Source organism: Lampris incognitus, chromosome 19, assembly GCF_029633865.1.
Source record: "Lampris incognitus isolate fLamInc1 chromosome 19, fLamInc1.hap2, whole genome shotgun sequence".
NCBI classification, from domain to species: Eukaryota; Metazoa; Chordata; class Actinopteri; order Lampriformes; family Lampridae; genus Lampris; species Lampris incognitus.
In genome coordinates this window covers 15537489-15563945 of record NC_079229.1, presented here as the reverse complement: position 1 = coordinate 15563945, position 26457 = coordinate 15537489, and positions in this window count along the sequence as shown.

Below are 26457 nucleotides of genomic sequence, written 5' to 3'. Positions count from 1 at the left end.
TTTATTAAAATATTTATTTAAAATTGTATATTTATATAGTTATATTTTTATATTATATTTATCTGTGACCTGAAACAACAGGGGTGTTACCCCATTTCAGCATTACCCCATCACTTTTTGAGTCAACAGGTAGAGATACTGGTCATTAAGTAATGCTTTTTCTCTTTCCTAATACTTAAAAACAATTTGTTTATGGTATTGTATTCTGGGGAAGTTAGAATGCTGCACATCCTTCGCAGCTTGGTGGAGCTGCGAAGGATGTGCAGCAGGTTGGGTGATCAAGGATAGAGACGGAAATGTGATGACAAGCGAGGAGAGTGTGCTGAGAATGTGGAAGGAATACTTTGAGGGGCTGATGAGTGAAGAAAATGAGAGAGAGAGAAGGTTGGATGATGTGGGGATAGTGAATCAGTAAGTGCAGTGGATTAGCAAGGAGGAAGTGAGGACAGCTATGAAGAGGATGAAGAGTGGAAAGGCAGTTGATCCTGATGACATACCTGTGGAGGCATGGAGATGTTTAGGAGAGATGGCAGTGGAGTTTTTAACTAGATTGTTTAACACAATCTTTGAAAGTGAGAGGATGCCTGAGGAGTGGAGAAGAAGCATACTGGTACTGATTTTCAAGAACAAGGGCGATGTGCAGAACTGTAACAACTACAGAGGTATCAAGTTGATCGGCCACAGCATGAAAATATGGGAAAGAGTAATAGAAGCTAGGTTAAGAGGAGACGTGACGATTAACGAGCAGCAGTATGGTTTCATGCTATGAAAGAGCACCACAGATGTGATATTTGCTTTGAGAATGTGATTGAGAAGTATAGAGAAGGCCAGAAGGAGTTGCATTGTATCTTTGTAGATTTAGAGAACGCATATGACAGGGTGCCGAGAGAGGAGGTGTGGTATTGTATGAGGAAGTCAGGAGTTGCAGAGAAGTATGTAGGAGTGATGCAGGATATGCATGAGGGAAGTGTGACAATGGTGAGGTGTGCGGTTGGAATGACAGATGGGTTCAAGGTGGAGGTGGGATTACATCAAGGATCGGCTCTGAGCCCTTTCTTGTTTGCAATGATGATGGACAGGTTGACGGACAAGATCAGGAAGGAGTCTCCATGGACGATGATGTTCGCGGATGACATTGTGATCTGTAGCGAGAGTAGGGTGCAGGTTGAGCAGAGCCTGGAGAGGTGGAGGTATGCACTGGAGAGAAGAGGAATGAAAGTCAGTAGGAGCAAGACGGAATACCTATGCGTGAATGAGAGGGAGGACAGTGGAATGGTCAGGATGCAAGGAGTGGAGGTGACGAAGGCATATGAGCTTAAATACTTGGGGTCAACTGTCCAAAGTAACGGGGAGTGCAGGAGAGAGGTGAAGAAGAGAGTGCAGGCAGGGTGGAGTGGGTGGAGAAGAGTGTCAGGAGTGATTTGTGACAGAAGGGTACCAGCAAGAGTTAAAGGGAAGGTTCACAAGATGGTTGTGAGACCAGCTATGTTATAGGGTTTGGAGACAGTGGCACTGACGCAAAGACAGGAGGTGGAGCTGGAGGTGGCAGAGTTGAAGATGCTAAGATTTTCACTGGGAGTGACAAAGAAGGACAGGATTAGGAATTATTATATTAGAGGGACCGCTCAGGTTGGACGGTTTGGAGACAAAGCAAGAGAGGCAAGATTGAGATGGCTTGGTCATGTGTGGAGGAGAGATGCTGGGTATATTGGGAGAAGGATGCTGAATATGGAGCTGCCAGGGAAGAGGAAAAGAGGAAGGCCAAAGAGGAGGTTTATGGATGTGGTGAGGGAAGACATGCAGGTGGCTGGTGTGACAGAGGAAGATACAGAAGACAGGAAGAAATGGAAACGGATGATCTGCTGTGGCAACCCCTAACGGGAGCAGCTGAAAGTAGTAGTAGTAGTAGATTCTGGGGAAGTTAATGTTTGAATTTGACAATTGCTTTCACTCCTGTCCCAGATGTTCTGGTTATCGTCACATACTGACATTGTGAAATTGTTTCTTGGCAAATTGTCTATCAGGATCAAAAATGTGACACATTCAGCAGTTAAATTGGGCTGGTAAATGGTTTTTGGGTAGGGATGTTTCCAGACTGTGTGGTAGCAACATCACTGAACCACAGAGACAGCCTCACAGATGTAAACTAACACAGTTGACACACAGTAAATAGAAAAAACAAACAAAAAAAAACACACATGTGAAATCCCTGCACCATGGCTGGCCTCCTTGGCTGATGAGAGAAATTTCTGGATAATTGGGGGGAAATTACCCCCCACCCACCCACCATGTAATAAAATATTAATATTTATGTATTGGATAAATTCCCATTTCCATGCATCTTGGCTCCTCTCATTATGGGAAATCTTGTTAACGGAAGTCATGGGATATGGCCACTGCTTTCTGGGGACATGCTACGATAAGACCTCTCAGTGATGAATGAACTTCATTTCCAAAACCTGAAGTCTTGAAGCATGGACCAACATTTAGCTTTTGTGGTGTATTTTGAAGTCCCTTATTGAGCTGGGAACACACACACACACACACATACACACACACACACACACACACACACACACACACACACACACATATATATATATATATATATATATATATATATATATATATATATATATATTCATCCATCCATTATCTGAACCACCTATCCTGCGCTCGGGGATGCTAGAGCCTATCCCAGCAGTCATTGGGTGGCAGGCGAGGAGACACCCTGGACAGGCCACCAGGCCATCACACAGGACCCACACAAACGCACACAGACAAACATTCATACCTAGGGACAATTTCGTATGGCCAATTCACCTTACCTACATGTCTTTGGACTGTGGGAGGAAACTGGAGCACCTGGAGGAAACCCACGCAGATATGGGGAGAACATGCAAACTCCACACAGAGGACGACCTGGGACGACCCCCAAGGTTGGACTACCCCGGGGCTTGAACCCAGGACCTTTTTGCTGTGAGGCGACCGCGCTAACCACTGTGCCACCGTGCCGCCCAAATTATTATTTAAATATATATATATATATATTCCGCTCCTCATTTGTTAAGCACTTTTATCAACACCACTGATGGTTTCTGGAAGAAAAAAAACGCTATACACACACACACACACACACACACACACACACACACACACACACACACACACACACACACACACACACACACACACACACACATAGGAGTAGCTTTAGTGACAGCTGATGATTGCTTACGGCATGAAACAGGCTTGTACTTTCTCGTAAAGAATTTACTTGACTCACGGGATTATTTTGCTCCTTATTTGTTGAACACTTTCCCTACCGTTAAGTGTTTCTTTTAACAAAGTTACATATATAATTTTTTTCCCCTGAAAACCAACTTGGCAGGTGGTGAGTGTGCAATGCGTGAAGTAATGCTATAAAAAAAAATTTCCTACATCGATCTAAAAAAAACATATATGCAGTAGGAAGTCAATTTAGAGTCTTTTTTTTAATTGTTGATGTTTTGATTCATGTTCAGGACACTCATGTAGTTGTTTTAAATTTTGTCTTCAATAGCCACAAATGTGTTTCAGCCAAAGGCGTTCATCAACCATGAATATGACACTGTATTGACTTAATGCTTAATGGCCAAAAGTGAAGAACGTCCAAAATCAAGCGGTCGACTTTCACATCACAGTCTTTTTTTTTTCTTGATTTTTTTTCATTTCATTTCATTTTTCATTATTTATTACGCTCATGGTAATGCACAGCTTCAGAAAGAAACAAGCGATTCATGATCAAACACAACTCAATTTACTCATTCCATGATTGAAAAGGAGCAGGGGGAAGAAATTCTTATTTTACCTGCCCCTTATTCAGACATAAATACGCAACAGAGTAGATGGTCTGTCAGTCAGTTACTCAACAATTAATACTTACAGCACCATGAGAAATGAAAAAGAATCAAAAAACCATACGCAATAATTCACCATCAACTAAAAACCCATTACCTGACAACTCCATATTATCTAATTATTCTTACCTTATATGTTTTCTTGAACTGAAAGACAACCCCTTAGCTCATTCTCTCAAGAATTCCAACAGTTTGATGCCACATACTGAAATACACATCTGCTTTAAAGTAGTACATGCATACTGATGTTTAAAATTAAATTTCCTTCTATGGTGCTCGTCCTCTGAACTACTAAAAACAAATAATTTTTGTAAATTTTCTGGTAATACTCTGTTTTTTGCCCTGCACATAACTAACAATGTCTGTAACTCAACTAAATCTTTAAGTTTCATTAATCCTGACTTAATAACTCGTCCATTGGTGTGTTCCCTTTGATCCGCTTTATGAATAATGCTTACTGCTCTTTTCTGTAATATAAGCAATGGCGTTATGTTGCTCATGTTATGTGTTGCCCCACACTTCCACACAGTAACTAAAATATGGCTAAATAAGTGAACAGTACAGAATTCACGTTATACTTTGCTTGGTTCAAAACAGAAATATTCTTAGACACTTTTGTTTTTACATATGCTATATGAGATTTCCATGTCAGTTTGTCCTCCATTATTACACCCCAAAATCTAAACTCAGATACTCTTTCAATATGAACTCCATCTATAGACAGTGAAACACTTTCATCTTTTTTTCTGTTTAGCAAAAACCATAAACTTATTTTTGTTCAAATTTAATGATAACTTATTTTCATCAAACCATCTTTTTAGTTTGACCATTTCATTTAAAATGCTTTCTGCTAAACTTTTTAAATCCTCTCCTGAACTAAAAAAAAATAATAAAAATAGTGTCATCCTCAAACAAAACAAACTGCAATATGTTTGACACGTCACTTACACTCACCGGCCACTTTATTAGGCACACCTGTCCAACTGCTCATTAACACAAATTTCTAATCAGCCAATCACATGGCAGCAACTCAATGCATTTAGGCATGTAGACATGGTCAAGACGATCTGCTGCAGTTCAAACCGAGCATCAGAATGGGGAGGAAAGGTGATTTAAGTGACTTTGAACGTGGCATGGTTGTTGGTGCCAGACGGGCTGGTCTGAGTATTTCAGAAACTGCTGATCTACTGGGATTTTCACGCACAACCATCTCTAGGGTTTACAGAGAATGGTCCGAAAAAGAGAAAATATCCAGTGAGCGGCAGTTCTGTGGGTGAAAATGCCTTGTTGATGCCAGAGGTCAGAGGAGAATGGCCAGACTGGTTCGAGCTGATAGAAAGGCAACAGTAACTCAAATAACCACTCATTACAACCGAGGTATACAGAAGAGCATCTCTGAACGCACAACACGTCGAACCTTGAGGCAGATGGGCTACAGCAGCAGAAGACCACACCGGGTGCCACTCCTGTCAGCTAAGAAATGGAAACTGAGGCTACAATTTGCACAGGCTCACCAAAATTGGACAATAGAAGATTGGAAAAACGTTGCCTGGTCTGATGAGTCTCGATTTCTGCTGCGACATTCGGATGGTAGAGTCAGAATTTGGCGTCAACAACATGAAAGCATGGATCCATCCTGCCTTGTGTCAACGGTTCAGGCTGGTGGTGGTGGTGTAACGGTGTGGGGGATATTTTCTTGGCACACTTTGGGCCCCTTTGTACCAACTGAGCATCATGTCAACGCCACAGCCTACCTGAGTATTGTTGCTGACCATGTCCATCTCTTTATGACCACAGTGTTCCCATCTTCTGATGGCTACTTCCAGCAGGATAACGCGCCATGTCATAAAGCTTGAATCATCTCAGACTGGTTTCTTGAACATGACAATGAGTTCACTGTACTCAAATGGCCTCCACAGTCACCGGATCTCAATCCAATAGAGCACCTTTGGGATGTGGTGGACCGGGAGATTCGCATCATGGATGTGCAGCCGACAAATCTGCAGCAACTGCGTGATGCTATCATGTCAATATGGACCAAACTCTCTGAGGAATGTTTCCAGTACCTTGTTGAATCTATGCCACGAAGGATTAAGGCAGTTCTGAAGGCAAAAGGGGGTCCAACCCGGTACTAGCAAGGTGTACCTAATAAAGTGGCTAGTGATTGTATGTCACTGATATATAAAATTAAAAGTTTCGGCCCCAACACCGAGCCTTGTGGGACTCCACATTCAATCTTCATGCACTCAGATGTATTGCCAGCAAACTGTACAAATAGTTTTCTGTTATCTAAATAACTGCTTGACCAACTTAGAACTACTCCTCTCACACCGTATGTATGTAATTTAGAAATGAATATGTTATAGCCTGGCGGCCTGTCCCGGGTGTCTCCCCACTTGCTGCCCAATGAATGCTGGGATAGGCTCCAGCATCCCCGCGGCCCTGAGAGCAGGATAAGCGTTTTGGACAATGGATGTATGGAAGTTATAAATCAATAAATACACCTATTCTGTATATCTTACATTCTATTGCTGTTGTATCTCTTCCATTATTTTCATTAATGCTAAAGATGAAGATCGGTATGTCCGAAAGCCATCCTGACTCTCACTCAGCAATTTGTTCTTTTCAAGAAAAGCATCTAATTTTTGTACACAGTTTTTCAAGCACCTTGGAGAGTTGTGAAAGTAAAGACACTGGTTTATAGTTAGTAAAGCTGTGTTTATCCCCCGTTTTTAAAAGTGGAATAACCTTTGCTGTTTTCATTCTGTCTGAAAAAATACATGTACGAAAAGAAAGATTGAAAATGTAGCTTTGAGGTTTGATTATGCAGTCAATAGTCTTTTTCACTATAATCATGTCGATCCCATCACTGTCAGTTGATGTCTTGTGATGTCGATGTCTTATGACAGTGGAAGCAAACAGGAGATGGGGGGAGGGTATGACCTGCAACAAAGGCCACGGCTGGATACGAACCGGCAACATTGCAACCATGTGATCTGCGCTATAACTATTCGGTTATGGAGGCACCTCGACATCACAGCCTTTGATCAGAAATACAAATGGAATAACTGTAACCCAGAAAAGACCAATTTTAGCTCAGTGATTCAATAGTTATGCAGATGACCATATAGTTTGGTGCTGCAATTTGACAGTTTTTTGGCAGTTAGCTGGCAGGCATTTGCCTTGGCTGTCAGCTGTTTTTTTTAATTATTATTCTCAACTATTTTTGCTCATTACAAATTAATTTGATGTTTGCTAGTAGAAACTGACATGCGAGATAACAATGAGTGAGTGATAAGTGTCAAAAAAGATAAGTTTGGATGTGATTTCAGAAAACACTCTCACAATACACTATGTACAACATAACCCACTGCAGCATGGAGTACCACACTCAGATCAAATCAAATCAAATCAATGTTATTTGTATAGCCCAATATCACAAATTACAAATTTGCCTCAGTGGGCTTAACGGCAACACAACATCCTGTCCTTAGACCCTCTCATCGGATAAGGAATAACTCCCTAAAAAAAAAAAAAAAACTTTAACATTGAGAAAAAATAGGAAGAAACCTCGAGTGAAAGAACTTTAAAATATACATCATGTGTAAAGAGATGTACTGGAATGCAGTTTTGATGTAATTTCAAGAACAAAAATCACCATTGTCCCCTTTTTATACATTCATTCATATTATCCAAACCGCTTATCCTGCTCTCAGGGTTACAGGGATGCTGGAGCCTATCCCAGCAGTCATTGGGTGGCAGGCGGGGAGACACCCTGGACAGGCTATCACAGCCACCACCACCACACCACACACATACACACCTAGGGACAATTTAATATGGCCAATTCACCTGTCCTACATGTCTTTGGACTGTGGGAGGAAACTGGAGCACCCGGAGGAAACCTACGCAGACACGGGGAGAACATGCTAACTCCACACAGAGGACTGCCCCCAAGGTTGGACTACCCCAGGGCTCAAACCCAGGACCTTCTTGGTGTGAGGCGACTGCCCTAACCACTGTGCCATCGTGCCGCCCCTTTTTATACATGTCATCCCCCAACCATTGATTCAGTATTGGAGGTTCATGAATCTGCTTCAGATGGATCTGCAGCACAGTTCAGAATATAATCACAGCTCTAAAGGGAAGCGTGTGTTGGTGCCGTCATATTGGTCAAGTTCACCACCATGAAGAATTTACTTCACAGTCCTGAAGCAGTGTGAAAGGTCTTACATTGGAGATTTCTAAAGGTTGAACATATAATGTAGGTAGGTCAGCACTGTGCCAGAAAATACAAAGTGAATCACATCACATCAGCGTTCATGCAAGTTAATCTGCTTTGGATTGAGCATGAAGCATTGATTCCCACAGGCATAGGAACTGGACTTACATCAAAAATCGCACATTCGGCAAACTGATCGAGTCAAACTGACAGCAGAAACTGTTTGATATGTTATGCAAATTGCTGCACGCTGGAAGACTTTTGAAGCCTGTTATTTAAATGTGTATCATGTGTAGTGCAAAATACAGCAGAAGGGTTTTCATTGCTGCCGTTACAGCTAAGACAGTGATCCATTGTGATCCATCTATTGTAGGCTTAAAGAACCACAGAGGGGGAATAGCGTGATCCTCCCATGCTGGTGAAACTCCTCACTGTCAGGTGAAAGAAACGGCTGGCGACTCCACAGGTATCGGAGGAAGCGCGTCTGCAGCCCTCCTCGGATCGGCAGAAGGGTGGAGCAGCGACCAGGACAGCTCGGAAGAGTGGGGTATTTGGCCAAGTACAGTTTGGCAGAAAAAGGGGCAAAAAAGCCTCCCCCCAAAAAACGAATAGGATTTTCCTAAAGATCAATTTATATACTCATACAAAATGCATCATTTATGACCCACTAGACGTGTGTGGCGGTGTCTGTATCTGCAGAGACCCTGCCCTCTGCCCTCTGCCTGTATTGTCTTATCTTTCTTATTTTACTGTGTACGGGACGTTTCTGGGCGGTAACCTTTGGGCAGCGGGACTATAAAAACGTAGCGACCAGGTGCCAGCTCGAGATCGTAAGCACACATCCAAGAGGAAGCTACGACAATGGCGGACACAGCGCCAAAAAGGCACAAACATAGCGAGGCGAAACGCCAAGCGGACAAAGCTCCTTCCAAAGCGAGAGTGAACCTGGGGTTGGCTTTCACCCGCTGGTGAGCACTGAAGGAGAGGATGGGGATGAAGAGTGACGCGAGTTGGCCTGTACACTGGGATGTGATCTGGCAACTGCGGTCAGGGGGCGTGTCCTTCTGGTGACGTTCAGACGGGAGGAGGGGCCAACTTTGAATGTTGCGTTCTAACTTTAAAGAAGAGCCCGTAATAACAGTCGATTTCAAGTAAATGATGATGTTATAAAACAATTACTGTACAGAACGTGTTCCATCTACAAATAAAAGAACAAAACTAGTATCCTGGATACTTTATGAGTTCCATTTCTCTCATTAATGAGACATACCCAGAATTATTTTTCCCATTTTAGTAACTGCAGCCAGTTAGGCTGTTTGGGCAAAATTATCATTCGTATGTTTTTTTTTCTTCTTCTTCTCATCTAACCCTTTTCCCATGACACCAGAGTTAAACATATTCCCATGCAATAAAACCTAGCCCTCAGGCAAGGGTCTGTGAAAGGATTAGACAAGATGCATGCATATGGGGATATGGTTAACTTTTTATTTCTATGACTTGCTGGCTGCTTACTCATTTGGCTCTCTTCCCATCAACCCCTCGTTTTCACAAAAAAGAAAAAATATGTGTGTGTGTGTGTGTGTGTGTGTGTGTGTGTGTGTGTGTGTGTGTGTGTGTGTGTGAAATCACTTTCTCTGTGAGTTTATATAGCTATTTTATAAAACACTAAACAGCCCTGTATTTATAACCTCGGCCTTGTGTTCAGTATGTTCAATAAGTTTGCCTACCCCTCAATCTGCTTAATAATTTATAATTGGTAGCACATACTATTGATATTTCACTATTGAGTCTTTTACAGCATATGAGGTGTTCACTGAGATTAAATACTTAACATTCTCTACTTATTACGGTTATGTATTTCCAACCATTTACATTTCTCTGACTGTCTGCGGTTGAATCCTTTAAGAAAGCCCCCATGCCATTCACCACCCCCATGCTCATTCACTTTATCCTCCAGCACAGGGGTGGCTAACCATGTGTCGTGGAGAGCCATGTGTATGCAGGTTTTCATTCCAGCCGGAGTCCACACCAGGTGATTTCGCTGATTAGTAACCCTTCAACCAAAGAAGAAGAATGTATCAGTGAAATCACCTGGTGTCGAGTCGGGTTGGAATGAAAACCTGCATACACATGGCTCTCCATGACACATGGTTAGCCACCACTGCTCTAGCAGTACCAAACGTGTAGCAGTTCCCTTTCTCAATGATAGCAAGGCAACCTGTACTTTGCTAATCATTGACAAAGAGTAGGTCAATTTTCATGTCTGTCAATCCGCTTGATGCATGACGACTTTCGCTGACAGCTGACAAGAGAACAGAAATTGGGATCTTTTTCAATCTATTTCTCTCTGGGAAGAACACATAGTAACGCTCATCATGAAACGAGAGACACCTTTGATGGCTAAATCTGTAAGGTGTGTGTGAAAGTGATAAGGTGTTGTGTTATACTGCCTGTACTGTCGTGTGTGAGTACGTGTGTGAATTTTTTTGCTTTGATCTCTTTGAAAAAATTTTTTTTTAATGCACTCGTGTTTTTTGTACATGTGTGTGTGTGCGCGTTTGTGCATGTGTGTGTTTCTGCCTGTGTCTGTTTGCTTCTACGGATGCATGGTGCTGTAATAGATGCTGTCCTGCAGCACAGAGCCTGCTGTCTGCTGCCGGAAAGCTGTCATAAACAATCTGCTCTACCGTCAGTTTAACATGGAGCGTGGGAGAGCAGAGCGCTCCAAAGGCTACAAGCAACCACACACTCTCCAAATAGACCCCCCCCCCCCCGTCCCTGATGCGCTGGCAATCCGAATGAGCAACGGATACATTCTGTGACAACAAAATAGCCATTTGACACCAGGTTAGCCAAGACTTGAAGCACTATCGAACTCGTCGTGTTTGAAGGTATTGACATCCGGCAAGGTTGAATCTGAAGTTGTACAACACTGTGAAAACCATTGAGATGACTCTAGGATGATAGAACTGATGGCCCTGGTGATATGTAAAAAAAAAAAAAGTGCCTCATGGTCGCTTTAAACTCACATTATGATCGACTCCCACCTCAGAACTACTTATGTCATATGGTGAACTCATGTGACATAGGCGACACACACGGGGTCCAGTGTGTGTGTTAGACCAATAAAATGTGAGGCGAGTAGTCAGGTGACATGCCGGTGTTAGCCAACTAAACTCTCTGTATAGACTTGGGTATCCTTCTATAACACTGCTACACCTACATTACCATCACTGTTCTCTTCATTTACACCTTTTTTTAATATCATTTTTGCCTCTGTGTGTATGTGAGCACTTACTTACTTTTAAACATTTATTCTTTACAGTTCCTTAGTCTGTCTGGTGCTATTTTAAAATCATTGTTAAACGATTCCCACATTGTTTTATGAAATCTGAGCCATTTCACTTGGGTATTCATTATAGTTTTCTTAGTACATGCATTTTCCTCATGCTGATATTTTCCTCTTCTTGGCTGAATATCTGCCATCAAGGCATTATAAGCTCAGGATCGCCCTGAAACAATTACAGACAGCGGCTTTATTGCACTGAGTTGACCTTACTGAAGTAGTTATAATTATTGTTTTTATTAATATGATGTTTTTAATAAAAGAAATAATCATTACTCTTGCAAGGGTGTTCTTCACTCATTCCTGCAAAGCAACACTGAATCTACCAATGTCAAGCAAGGTATAAGCAAGGGGAAAATGATACAGTGAATGATTTTACTCACTCTTAATACATGACATTTGCTTAGATTGTGTGAATATGACATAGCAAGTATCTTTTTTTAACTATTATTTTCTGTTTTAAGATCTTTACTAATATGGGAAGAATGTATAGTTTTTGTAATACTAAAAAAAAGCCCTCCCCTCATCACTCTCCTTACCAACATACTTGTAATATGTGTATGAATGAGTTTAGATTTGAGAAGAAGTGTGATATTCTCTGTACATTCATATATCACAGCCTTCTGGGCTTTGGAGGATCCAAAAAAAACAGCGCCTCCATATATGCTGATGACGCTCTGCTTTTATAATAACATTTCTCCCCTAGAACTGCAATCCGTAAGACCTAAGACTTCTTCCTGCTTACATAAACACACATATGCATAATTCAGTGTATGAAAAATGTGAAAAAAGAAAGAAAAGCTCAATATTAAAACCTTGACGAGGAGATGGCATTAAACATTCATCAGCTGGATTTTGAAAAAAAAAAGTCTACTGCCTTTCAACAGAATTTCCCAACACGTTCTGTCTTCCAAGCGTTATTGCTGTTTCTTCTTTAATGAGTGCTGTGGCTGATCCATCGGCCTTTCTCCTGACCTTTAAGTCCAGCTTTGAATATTGAGGGGTTTCACCAAATCCTCATCCTCCTTCACCTAAATTGCATTTGCTCAGTTCTTGCAAGATAAGGGTCCTTGAATATGCCCTCAGTTTCCATAGCGCACACATGCACACGCACGCACACGCACGCACACACACACACACACACACACACACGTATATGTATATGTACACAGGAATGCAGGCATATGTAGGCCACAGGGCACTTGTCAGATGCAGTTACCCACACAACCTCATGGGTAAAGTGTATGCTGTTCAGTACATTTGGGCAGTTTTGTTTTGTTTTGTTTTGTTTTGGTTTTTTTTAGACAACAACATTTAATTACTGATCTTAGAAAGTGAGAGGATGCCTGAGGATTTTGTTGTTGTTGTTATTTTCTCCCTTTTTCTCCCCATTTGTATCATATTACCCCACTCTTCCAAGCCATCCTGGTTGCTGCTCCACTCCTCTGCCAATCCGGGGAGGGCTGGAGACTATCATGTCTCCTCCGATATATGTGGAGTCGCCACCTGACAGTGAGGAGTTCCCCCAACGGGAACGTAGCACATGGGAGGATCACGCTATTCCCCCCAGTTCCCCCTCCCCTCTAAACAGGCACCCCGACCACCCAGAGGAGCCGCGAGTGCAGCGGCCAGCACACATACCCACATCCAGCTTCCCACCCGCAGACACTGCTTATTGTGTCTGTAGGGATGCCTGACCAAGCCGGAGGTAACACGGGATTCGAACTGGGGATTCCCATGTTGATAGGCAACAGAATAGACCGCCACATCCCCCCGGAAGCCGATGCCTGAGGATTGAAGAAGAAATATACTGGTACTGATTTTCAAGAATAAGGGTAATGTGCAGAGCTGTGGTAACTACAGCGATATAAAGTTGATCAGCCACAGCATGAAGATATGGAAAAGAGTAAAGGAAGTTAGGTAAGAGGAGAGGTGATGATTAGTAAGCAGCAGTGTGGTTCATGCCACAAAACAGCACTACAGATGCAATGTTTGCTTTGAGTGTTGATGGAGAAGTATGGAGTACCCTACTTAGCTTGCTGCCACCATGACCCGACCCCAGAGAAGCGGCTGATGATGAGATGAGATGAGATGGAGATGTATAGAGGAGGTCAGAAGTAGTTACATTGTGTCTTTATGGATTTAGAGAAAGCATATCCGAGAGAGGAGGTGTGGTATTGTATGAGGAAGAGGAAGTCGGGAGTCGGGAGTGGCAGAGAAGTATGTAAGAGTGGTGCAGGATATGTATGAGTGCAGTGAGACAGTGGTGAGCTGTGCGGTAGAAGTGGCAGATGGGTTCAAGGTGGAGGTGGTATTACATCAAAGATCGGCTCTGAGCCTTTTCTTGTTTGCAATAGTGATGGACAGGTTGATGGACAAGATCAGGCAGGAGTCTTCGTGGATTATGATGTTAATAGATGACATTGTGATCTGTATTGAGAGTAGGGTGCAGGTTGTGGAGAGACTGGAGAGGTGGAGGTATGCACTGGTGAGAAGAGGAATGAAAGTCAGTAGGAGCAAGACGGAATACCTATGCATGAATGAGAAGGAGGACAGCAAAATGTTGAGGATGCAAGGAGTAGAGGTGGCAAAGGTGGATAAGTTTAAATAACTGGGGTCAACTGTTCAAAGTAACAGGGAGTGCGGAAGAGAGGTGAAGAAGAGAGTGCAGGCAGGTGGAGTGGGTGGAGAAGAGTGTCAGGAGTGATTTGTGACAGAGGGGTACCAGCAAGAGTTAAAGGGAAGGTTTACAAGATAGTAGTGAGACCAGCTATGTTGTTTGGTTTGGAAGACAGTGGCACTGATGAAAAGACAGGACGAGGAGCTGGAGGTGGCAGAGTTAAAGATGCTAAGATTATCGTTGGGAGTGATGAAGGAGGACAGGATTAGGAATGAGTTTATTAGAGGGACACCTGAGGTTGGACTGTTTGGAGAGAAAGCAAGAAACGTTAAATTGAGATGGCTTGGACGTGTGTGGAGGAGAGATGCTGGGTATATTGGGAGAAGGATGCTGAAGATGGAGGTGCCAGGCAAGAGGAAAAGAGGAAGGCCAACGAGGAGGTTTATGGATGTGGTGAGGGAGGACTTGCAGGTGGTTGGCGTGACAGAGGAAGATGCAGAGTACAGGGAGAGATGGAAACGGAGGATCCGCTGTGGCGACCGCTAACGAGAGCAGCTGGAAGAATGTTTAACTACTTAGAGAGACGGTGTCATGACGATTAACTACATAGCTCTGTTTCTATGTTTTAGTTTCTTGTCCTTGATGGGTACCAGAATTTTCTACCAGAAAAGCAGTTTCAGGGCATTTGGGACACTTTCAAAAGTGCAGATGTTTCCCCCCCATGCCCACCAGCTCCCTTTTAGTGTCTTTCAAACCTATCAGTTTCAGAGCAGTTGCAGGTTGCTTTAACAGTTTGCCATCTGTCAAGTTGGCAAATATCTTCTAATGTTTAAGTTACTGCAAGCAGAGAAAAACAGAAGTAGAAAATAAATGACAGAAAAAAGTGTCAGTTTAGGAGAAAACAATACCATTTTGATGGAGGAAGTTTTAATTGCCTTGCCTGCTTCTGGCTGCTTGTAAATTTTGAACTAAATTAAGGTGGAGTCATCAACCAAGCAGTCATATGTATACAAAGAGTGAAAATGTAAATGACAATGTAAAACACCTTGCAACTGAACTGCATATGTGCTTTTAGTTTGGAGTGTCTTTTTTATTTTAGTTATGTATATACTTTATTAAAAGTGTTTTGTGCCTGCACTTTTAGGGCCAGGGTTATCATTCCAACCGATCTGTCTGCTTACACCAATATCGGCATTGTCATTTAGGCATTCACACCATGGTAATTAAGACGCTAAGATTTTATCGAGGCTCATTTCACAGCATACTACAAGAGTACTGATACTAGAACAGTGTGTATCATGCAACTTCATTTTAGGGTGGTTGACATACATGAACAGTTAAGCTTTGGAACAGAAATTGAGACTGTTGGTTCCCCTGCAGTGCTCACCAAGATTGAACCATCAGGCCATAGCTGCATTTAGATTAGGGTGCAACAGTCTCTCTTTATGTACCCCACTTCCTCTTGTAGTACAGATAAAACAAATTGCAACTTCTTCGTCTTCTTCTTCTTCTTCTTCTTCATCTTCTTCTTATTTCTTCTGAACAACTGTAAAAGCAAAGGTCACAAATTATTACAAAAAAAAACAATGCCTACTTCATCGTATTTTAATTTAATTTAATTTTTTTTTATTGCTGTCTCAGACATGTTATCTCGCAGAGGTATCCCAGTGTCTTGGCTAATTAGGAACTTTATTATAGTAACTCCCCAAGCAGGAAAGCTAATCGGTGAAGCACCGACTGTGGATCGGTGTTATCATGTGTGCCTAACTGGAAGTGAAAGGAGATGCGGTGACGTCTCAGTTTGTCATTGATCCTCCTTTCTCTTCATCAGATATCATGAGAGCAAAAGGCTGTGTTTCTTTCACTCAACAGACAGGGTTGTTTTCCCTTTAATGGCACATCTGTTTTTGACATCTGGGTGTCCGATAAATTGATACACGTTCACAGTCTCTGTCTGTGTTTTCATGTCATTGTTTCTGCGAGGCGAATTTCGATAAGCGACCTGGAGAACATTACCTTGCGAGGCAGCTGGACTTGCGAGATCACGCGTAAATTCACCTTGTTAGGCTTCAAGTAGGCACTTGTGGCTGAAACGTACCCCTGAGTTCAGGCTGCAGATCGGGCCAGTGCTCAACGTGGATGGAGTCAACCCACCTCCCTTCCTTTTTTTTTTTCTTCTTCTTCTTCTTTGCCTGAGGTTCACACTGGCTAACTGCAGCATGGACCCGCTGCTAGCAAGCATGCTAATGAAGATAGCTGTCATACTTCAAGGTAAAGTCAACTCCATTATGCATATTTTAAGCATAGATACATGTCCACATCTAATATTAGATGTAATAACAGTAATGTTGCTACCATTGCCATGACTCACATGACATTGTTATCGAAACATGGTTTTGTGAATTCATATTATTCACGTTAGCTAACTTAATATTAACTTGGTGCATTAACTATTAACAGTGACAGTGAATACAAAATTGGGTTTCTTTACCATAGTAAAAAGTTATTATTATTGTGTTAGTGGGCTAACACAATATTTATGTGCATGTTCATTCCAGGGAGAGCAGATGGAAATTAATGTGAGCCTTTTGTTTAAATCTGGCATGTTTACACCATACTACAATGGTAATGCTTGATGTGTAATGGTTTAGTTGCTCTAAGCTATTTATTAGCAAATTTTCAGTATTTCTAGAACAGAATACTGCAGTCATATTAACATATGGTAGCTAGCTAGTCAGGGTTTTCCAACATTTACTTTTAGTCACTACGCTACATCAGGATACATCAGTCTTTATTGCAATGTATTTTCCATCCACAGCCAAAGTCTGACTCATCAGTCCAGTGTGGGGCTTAGAGAGCTGTGGCGACCATGACCAACCTTGGTGTGGATGACATCTGGGCTATTCTGAGGTGAGGACCCTTCTCTGACCAGTCCCTACCAGTAAGAGCAGTACCAGATGTCCTCCTCGTCTGCAGCAGTTGAATGACCTGGGGAGGTCACTGTGATGTTCAGTATTAGGGGAATACACCTTTAAGGACACAGGGAATTATGGGATAGTAAACAGAGCAGCCACGGGAGCGGGAAGGTAGACGAGGGTCAGTCGGATTATGTGCACGTTATGCATGGAGCGAAATAAACATGCCGAAGTTCCACGGCTAATTCAGAAACGGTGTTATCATCTGTGAGTGAAAAGTAGGTCATTACAGTCACCAGCATCCAGCTTGGACCTCCATCACCTGCATGTCACTGCTGCCCTCCCCACTGCCACTGCATTACCTGCCACCACTCCTGGGCTGTTTTTGTGTGATGGAGTTCATTTCATCCCTACAGTAAATAGTATTTTTGCACAGTATTGCTAGGTGCCTTAAGGCCTTTGCACACCAAGTCCATATTTTTCGTCCGAAATTGTTTCACGTTTAAAAATAAATACGGTGTCACGTTGTGTTAATCACGTTTACACACCGACTCGGAAAGTTTCATCTGGCATTAAAATTTTCAGAACATGTTCGATTTTCTGCATTTTTTCGCATCTGCCAAAAGCCTTTAGGGAGGTGTTTGACCACTCAGAGCCACTGCACATGCAAACTTTGTCTCCCAGCACAAAGCACTTTATGACAAAGGAAGTAAAGCATAAAAAGATGTGGAATTTAAAGACAGATTGTGGCAGGTTATTGCAGAACAGCTTGGAATTGGGGAGGGTAGGTACTGATCACAAAACAAAGGTTGTACGAAAGATGAGACAGTAGTGATTGTGCCTTGTTTTGTATTACGTTAGTTGAAGCAGTGAAGAAAATGTGGCGTAACCTGCGGGACACGGAGAGAGGAGCAGGGCAGAAGTGAATGGGGGGCAGCAAGAAAAAGAAATGGAAATATATGGAAACAGTGTCCTTCCTGAAATCTTCCACATCAAAGAGAAGGTAACGCTAGCCTATCCAGAAATGCACAATAGCAATGATGATGCTTACAGCAGAGTGAAGTTTAATGGCCGTGCAGCATCATTTCATAACTCAGATAGACTACTTTCAACAGGTCAGATAGTAATATTCAGCTGGGTGATGAGGACGAGGAGGAGGATGAAATAGAGAATGAGGACAGCACACAGATTTGCTCACAGGTCTCCCTCACAATCTTCCCCCACGGTGCTGATGCCCAACCTGAAAACTGCTGGCAATGGTAGTAAATGAGTCCCCAGTGCTGAGGTACTATCTAAAATCATACAAAGCTTGTTAAGCAAATGAATTGATCAACGGACAGATGTGTGTGTGTCTGTGTGTGTGTGTGTGTGTGTGTGTGTGTGTGTGTGTGTGTGTGTGTGTGTGTGTGTGTGTGTGTGTGTGTGTGTGTGTGTGTGTGTGTTTTAGTGGGAAATGCGATTAATTCACCAGTGGTGGTGCATTCAGCTGATGGATGTTTACTGCCAGCCGCTGTTCAGGATTAATTGGGTCGCGGAAATTGGTGGTTTTCTTTTTAATGTGTGGTTCCAGTATTGCTAGCAGCGTATCAAACTGGACCACTGACATGCTGAAATACATCTGGAAATGATCGAGATAACTCCACAGCAACTTTATCAGCAGGTGAAACTCTCCCTGCTCTTGACATCTTCTCAGGATTGGATGGAACCAGTAGTGTCTTTTTCTTCTAAGAAGTGAGAGGACCACAAACTCGTCCTCACTGCTTGACGACTCCATTTTGTCTCATATTGCGAATTTTCGCAATGAATAGAATAATAACGTGCGTCAGGCTCAGTGTGCAAGGTTTCCATGCGTAATGATTTTTATCGGATGACGGATTAAAAAAATGCAGACGAAAAATACGGACTTGGTGTGCAAGGGCCTTTAAAGCCCAACTCCAACAATGGTGAAGTGTCCATGCCTGATGTGTTCTCAGTTGTTGAGGTTGAGCTTGACAGGATGTCTTCGTTTTATTAAGCCAGTCAGCTGGCCAAGACTGTCATAATTTATGTGATGGATGATAGATTTTGTTAATATGTTAAATGTTTTATTGAAAATAACACTTGTTGCCATATCAGTGTTCAACTTTACCATCTGTGCTCTTTCTAATGTCTTCTCCCTTTCCACCCCACCCTCCAGTACTTACATATATGGACTGCAGCACTGACTTTTTAAACTATGCATTACATATGAATGAAAGTAATGTTACTGTTTCTGTTTCTATACTGTGTATTAACATGTCAGCTATTTTTATTTATTGATGCTTTTACTATTTGTGATGTAGCACCGAATGCCAACTTCCTCATTTCAGTATGTGTGTGACCTACATTTCTCTAAGGACAACTAAGCTCGTCTTGACCTTGGTCCACCTCTGAGTATTGATAGATCCTAAAATATTTTTACCGCTATTTTTAATGTTCAATAAAGTCATTTATTACATTGTTGCTCTAAGTCAGTGGATTTTTCTTATGGTACATATCTAGTACTAAGTTTAATATCAATACATACAATAATCAAATCACAGCAGGACATTGATGGCATTTTTATTTGTCAAAATATATAGATTATTCATTAAAAGGCCATATTCAATATTATCTTATACTTCTTGCATATTTAATAACTTATACACAAATGTGAATATTATAAATTGTCCCTTAATATTAACAAACAAGGATCAGAAAGGTGATATTAAGTTTCGTTTTCTAACTTGTGTCATATACATACCAAATGCACTGAACCATAAAACAATTTACTGACGTCTCCTGTTACATTTAACAAGGTATGTGGCAAATCTGCAAAACCAGATAAGAGTAGTCAGTAGTTTATAGAAAATGTACTCATCTCTATTTAACCTCACTATGTTTATTTTAAATTATTCAACTTGATAACAGAAAACGTTCCCAAAGGCTCATATTTAACATATTCTTCAGCTAAATATTTCTACGCAGCTATTAATACAACTATTGGAACTCAGTTTTAATATACTGACATTATAGGATATTTCTTTTTCTTGAAAATTTTTAAAAATGCGGAGTCTCCCCTGTAATTAACTGAAATATCCATCCATCCACCATCCATTATCATAACCGCTTATCCTGCGCTCAGGGTCGCAGGGATGCTGGAGCCTATCCCAGCAGTCATTGGGCGGCAGGCGGGGAGACACCCTGGACAGGCCGCCAGGCCATCACAGGACCAACACACACACACACACACACACACACACACACACACACACACACACACACACACACACACACACGCGCACACACACACACACACACGCACGCATTCATACCTAGGGGCAATTTAGTACGGCTGATTCACCTGACCTACATGTCTTTGGATTGTGGGAGGAAACCAGAGCACCCGGAGGAAAGCCACGCAGACACGGGGAGAACATGCAAACTCCACACAGAGGATAACTTGGAACAACCCCCAAGGTTGGACTACCCTGGGGGTCCAACCCAGAACCTTCTTATTGTGAGGTGACTGCGCTAACCACTGCGCCACCATGCCGCCCTTAACTGCAATAATAATTACAAATGTAGTTACTTTAAGAAATAAACTGTACAATACTCTGTCATTCAAGAGTAAAGTTTTAGATGGTAGGGTAGCACTGCGGCACAGTGGTTAGTGTGGTCACCTCCTAGCAAGAAGGTCATGGGTTCGAGCCCCGGGGTAGTCCAACCTTGGGGTTCATCCCAGGTTGTCCTCTGTGTGGCGTTTGCATGTTCTCCCCGTGTCTTCTTGGGTTTCCTCTAGGCCAGGGGTCAGGAACCTTTTTGACTGGGAGAGCCATAAAAGCCAAATATTTCTAAATATATTTCATTGAGAGCCATATAGTATTTTTAACGTATAATAAATTAAATATGTCTTACTTTTAATGCGACTTCTGGTGCTGCATGGTTTTGCTGATGGCTTGTAGTCTGGTTCATATGTGGTGAGGTTGAGCTTCATGCAGGCGTTGAGGCTTCCATCAGTTAAACGTGAGCGTAGGTTGGTCTTAATGTTCCTCATATGCGAGAATGACTGCTCACATGCATATGTAGAGCCAAACATGGTCAATACGGCAATACTCACACGCTGCATTGTGTGGTATGTCATAGGAAGCTCGTTCCAAGTTTTAAGAATCAGCTGGTCTTCAGGTTGAAGATTTTTAATTTCTGTCCACTTGTGTTCCCTCGCCAGCTCTGCTCGCTGTCACGCAAGACTTTCCAACTCTCCATTAAGTGACTTGAACTTACTCATCCACATGTCTGATGCCTTCAGGTCAGCAACTTCCAGCTCAAAGTCTCCGATAGAGACCCCGGGGATGCATGTCAGGTCGATTTTGTCCACTGCACACTCATGTGGATGAGTGATGAACTTGAAAAGACCAGTGCGCGCACGAAATTCTCCAAAACGTGCTTTGAATGACTGCGGGAGATTGGACGTAAAGCCAGCTAGCTGCTGGAGATCCAGATGTTGAGTGGAGTCACTTGCTAAGCATGCATCTCTAAATTGTTGCAGTCTTTCAAAGTGCAGAAGACGACCTGTTTCAATGTCCCTGAGAAAGACTTCCAGCTTGCTTTCAAATGCAAACACTGCTTGTTGAGGGGATGAGATTGTATTTCCAATACCTTGCATTTTAACATTGAGCTGGTTCAGATGGCCAGTTATGTCCACGAGATAGTGAAACTGCAGGAGCCAGTCAGTGTTGTCTAGCTCAGGATGCTTGACGCCTTTCATTTCAAGAAAAGTCCGGATTTCACTCAGGCAAGCTGTAAAACGGCTGAGCACCTTCCCCCTTGACAACCAACGCACGTTGCTGTGTAAAAGCAGACCGGGATAATGATTCCCAACTTCTTCTAACAGAGCTTTAAACTGGCGATCATTTAAAGCTCGGGCAGCAATAAAGTTGACCACTCGAATGACCAGCGACATCACCTCACCAAGCTCCTGGCCACACGTCTGAGCGCAAAGCGCCTCCTGGTGCAGGATGCAATGAAAACTTAGGATGGCTCTCTTTTCATGTTCACGGAGAAGCGCTACAAATCCTTTGTTCTTCCCCAACATACAGGGTGCACCATCAGTACAGACAGAAATACGTTTATCCATCGGTAGTTTTTTTACTTTAGCAAACTCCATGAAAGACGTGAATAAATCCTCTCCTCTTGTTGTCCCTTTCATTGGCAAAACAGCCAAGCTTTCCTCACGCAGTGTGTCACCTGCAGCATACCTGGCAATGATACTGCACTGAGATAGATGGCTAACGTCTGTTGACTCATCTAACGCGAGAGAAAAGTATGTCCCGGCGTTTATGTCCTTAATTTGTGTTTCCTCGACTTGATTTGCCATCATGATGCTACGATCGTGCACAGTTCTTGCTGACAGGGGCATGTCTTTTATTCGTTTGATTATCTTGTCTTTATTTGGGAAGTCATCAAACAGTTAATTGGCCACATCAAGCATGAATGTTTTGGCATACTCGCCATCTGTGAATGACTTTCCATTCCTTACTATTGCCAAAGCCCCCGCAAAGCTAGCGGAATTCCCGTCACCTTGCTTGGTCCACACACGTAGTTGCTGCTGACTCGTCTGCACTCTCCGCTGTAGCTCCTCACATGCCCTTTTCCTGCTGTCCCCCGCTGGAGATTTCCATGCAAATGAAGCATGGTGCGTATCGAAGTGCCGCTTTATATTTGACCGTTTCATCGATGCAATTTTATCATTGCATATTAGACATACCGCAGATCCTGCTCTCTCCGCAAATGCAAATTCCTCTGTCCACGCAGCCTGGAATGCACGGTAATCATCGTCTTTTTCTCTTTTCGCCATCTTTTCCGTTACAAGGGTTGAAGCGGATAAACTAGTTGGCTATCTGATAAAATTGATTTCTTCACCTTTACAATGACCTGGACATGCTCGCGAGCCATTGGTTCGCGACCCGACCCACGGGTGACCCGTGACATTTATCTTCAAAACTAATTTCTGTTTACTTTAAAATGACACAGTATTATTAAGAAATATCACAAGTATTTTAAAATCAGTTCCAAACTGGTTTTTTTTTTTCAACTCAAAATTGTCTGGGAGCCATATGCCGTCACCGGAAGAGCCATATATGGCTTGCGAGCCATAGGTTCCCGACCGCTGCTCTAGGCGCTCCGCTTTCCTCCCACAGTCCAAAGACATGTAGGTCAGGTGAATTGGCCATATTAAATGTCCCTAGGTGTGTGTGTGTGTGTGTGTGTGTGTGTGTGTGTGTGTGTGTGTGTGTGTGTGTGTGTGTATGTCAGCCCTGGCGGCCTGTCCATTTTGTCACCCCGCCTGCCGCCCAATGACTGCTGGGATAGGTCCCAGCGTCCCGTGACCCTGAGAGCAGGATAAGCAGTTTGGATAATGGGTGGATTTAGATGGTAACAACGGTACACATGTATTATAGGAGATGATATTCTCCTAGGGGAACATCTAGTTGGCCAGTTCCAGATGTTTCCTAATCTAGACCCTGATAATGTCAAACTGGGGAGTACTTTTCACCTCTGTGAACTAGTGCACTGGGGTTGATTCATCCTTGGAACACCAGCCTGCTAGTTCTTTAAGCTGTGTTTATGAAAATATGCAATGATTATCTCGCACACTGCATGAAGTACTAATTTATGAACATTGCAGCCTAGAAATCATATTACACCAGTACATTTGGAATATAAACATTGTCTGCAAAAAAAGATTAGCTCTTGAGGGGCATCTGGGTGCTCTTGAGAGGCATCTGGGTGCTATTTAAGGAACTCTGGAGGCTCTCAAGGGCCATCTGGACGCTCTTGGGGGGGCATCTGGGTGCTCTTGAGGGGTATCTGGGTGCTCTGCAGGGGCCACTGGATGCTGATGGTAAATCAGGTGCTTGTTGCTGTGCAATAGCAGCAGTGAAAGTGTGTCGCATTCCTACAACTCAAGCCACATTTTGATTGTGAACCCTGAAAGACATGAGTAACCATAAAGTAACAAGTTATGAAATAAATGTCAAATATGTTCAATTAAAAAAAAAATAGTACCCTGTGCCCCACTGAAGTATGACCCCTGATGTGGTTGATGACCATATATTGTGCAGCCTTGTACACTGATCAGCCAAAATATTAAAACCACTGACAGGTAAGTGAATACAACTGATTATCTCATTACAATGGTACCTGTCAAGGGGATATTTTAGGCAGCAAGTGAACAGTCAGTTTTTAAAGTTGATGTGTTAGACGCAGGCAAAATGGGGAAGCGTAAGATTCTGAGCGACTTTGACAAGGACCAAGTTGTGATGGCTAGATGACTGGGTCAGAGCATCTCCAAAACGGCAAGTGTTGTGGGGTGTTTCCGGTAAGCAGTGGTCAGTACCTACCAAAATGGTCCAAGGAAAGACAACCGGTGAACCAGTGACAGGGTCGTGGGTGCCCAAGCTCACGAATGCGTGTGGTGAGTGAAGGCTAGCCCGTCTGGTCCGATCCCACAGAAGAGCTACTGTAGCTCAATTTGCTGAAAAGGTTAATGCTGGCTATGATAGACAGGTGTCAGGACACACCGTATCACAAATTGATGCATATGAGGCTGCGTAACCATAGACTGGTGACTGCCTATGCTGACTGATCCCTGTTCAATGCGAAAAGTACCTACAATGGGCACAGAACTGGACCATGGAGCAATGGAAGAAGGTAGCCTGGTCTGATGAATCACACTTTCTTTTATATCATGTGGACGGACGGGTGTGTGTGTGTTGTTTGCCTTGGGAAGAGATGGCACCAGGGCACACTATGGGAAGAAGGCAAGCCAGTGGAGGCAGTGTTCTGGGTAATGTTTTGCTGGGAAACTTTGGGTTCTGGCATTCATGTAGATGTTACTTTGACAGGTACCACCTACCTAAAAAATGTTGCAGACCAGGTAGATTCCATCATGGCAACAGCAATCCCTGATGTCAGCGGCCTCTTTCAGCAGGATAATGCATCCTGCCACACTGCAAAAATCGTTCAGAAATGGTTTGAGGAACATGACAAAGAGTGTTGCCTCGACCTCCAAATTGCCCAGATCTCCATCCAATCGAGCAGCTATGGGATGTGCTGGAAAAACAGGTCCGATCCATGGAGCCTGCACTTCGCAACTTACAGGAGTTAAATGATCTACTGCTTATGTCTTGGTGCCAGACACCAGAGGACACCGTCAGGGGTCTTGTGGAGTCCATGCCTCGATGGGTCAGAGCTGTTTTGGCAGCAGGAGGGGATCCTACACAATATTAGGCAGGTGGTTTTAACGTTTTGGCTGATTGGTGTAAATTTACATGTGGAAAGGTTCTGTGTGCAGTGCACAACACTGAAGTGTACAACACTGAAGTGTACAATACTTAACTCCACATATTCATGCCACAGGTCTTTTCCTCTCAGAATTTATTTCAAATGGCCCTCGATAGAGTTGCTCATCTGTATGTGATTTTTTTTTTTTTGGGATTCGCCCCAGTGTTGCTAGAGAGACCTGGTGGACATTATTGAAAATTGTGTGATCATTGAGGATGTTTGTTTGAATTTCTCTGAGGCGTATCGCATTATTGGCCAAAACCATATATGCAATAGCTCTCTCTCTTGCTGCTCTGAGAATATGGGGCCCCTTCCTCCGTGACGTTCTCGACCCTCAGTCCTATGTAGACCGATCAAAATACATGTAAAATGTCACAGCACAGCGTACAATGCAGTGTTTCAAACATAGACTGCAGTGAGTGGACACTATAAAGTAGTGACGTGGTGCACATAGTAGACCACATTGTACTGATTTTACTGTAGACAGTAGAGGAAATTTGTTTTTCACCTGTGCTCTCGTTGAAATGTCCGAATTACTGTTGCAACAGTATATCTACTGAGGCTGGGCTGAACTCTGTGTCCAACCTCTCTCAATGTCAACCCATGGTTTACAACATGGACAACCAATACTGCACACATCCCATCTGATAAATTTGGTCCTCAACTTCTTTGTCCACATCCTCCTCCAGGTTTACCTTTGCCTCTTCCTGTTACTGCAATGTTGCCTACCACCCCCCCTTTTTTTTCTCCCCAATTGTATCCGGCCAATTACCCCACCCTCCCGAGCCATGCCGGTCACTGCTCCACCCCCTCTGCCGATCTGGAGAGGGCTGCAGACTACCGCATGTCTCCTCCGATACATGTGGAGTCACCAGCCGCTTCTTTTCACCTGACAGTGAGGAGTTTCGCTAGGGGGACATAGCGCGTGGGAGGATCACGCTATTCCCCCCAGTTCCCCCTTCCCTCGAACAGGCGCCCTGACCAGCCAGAGGAGGTACTAGTTCAGTGACCAGGACACATACCCAAATCCAGCTTCCCACCCGCAGGCACGGCCAGTTGTTTCTGTAGGGATGCCCAACCAAGCTGGAGGTAACATGGGGATTTGAACCGGG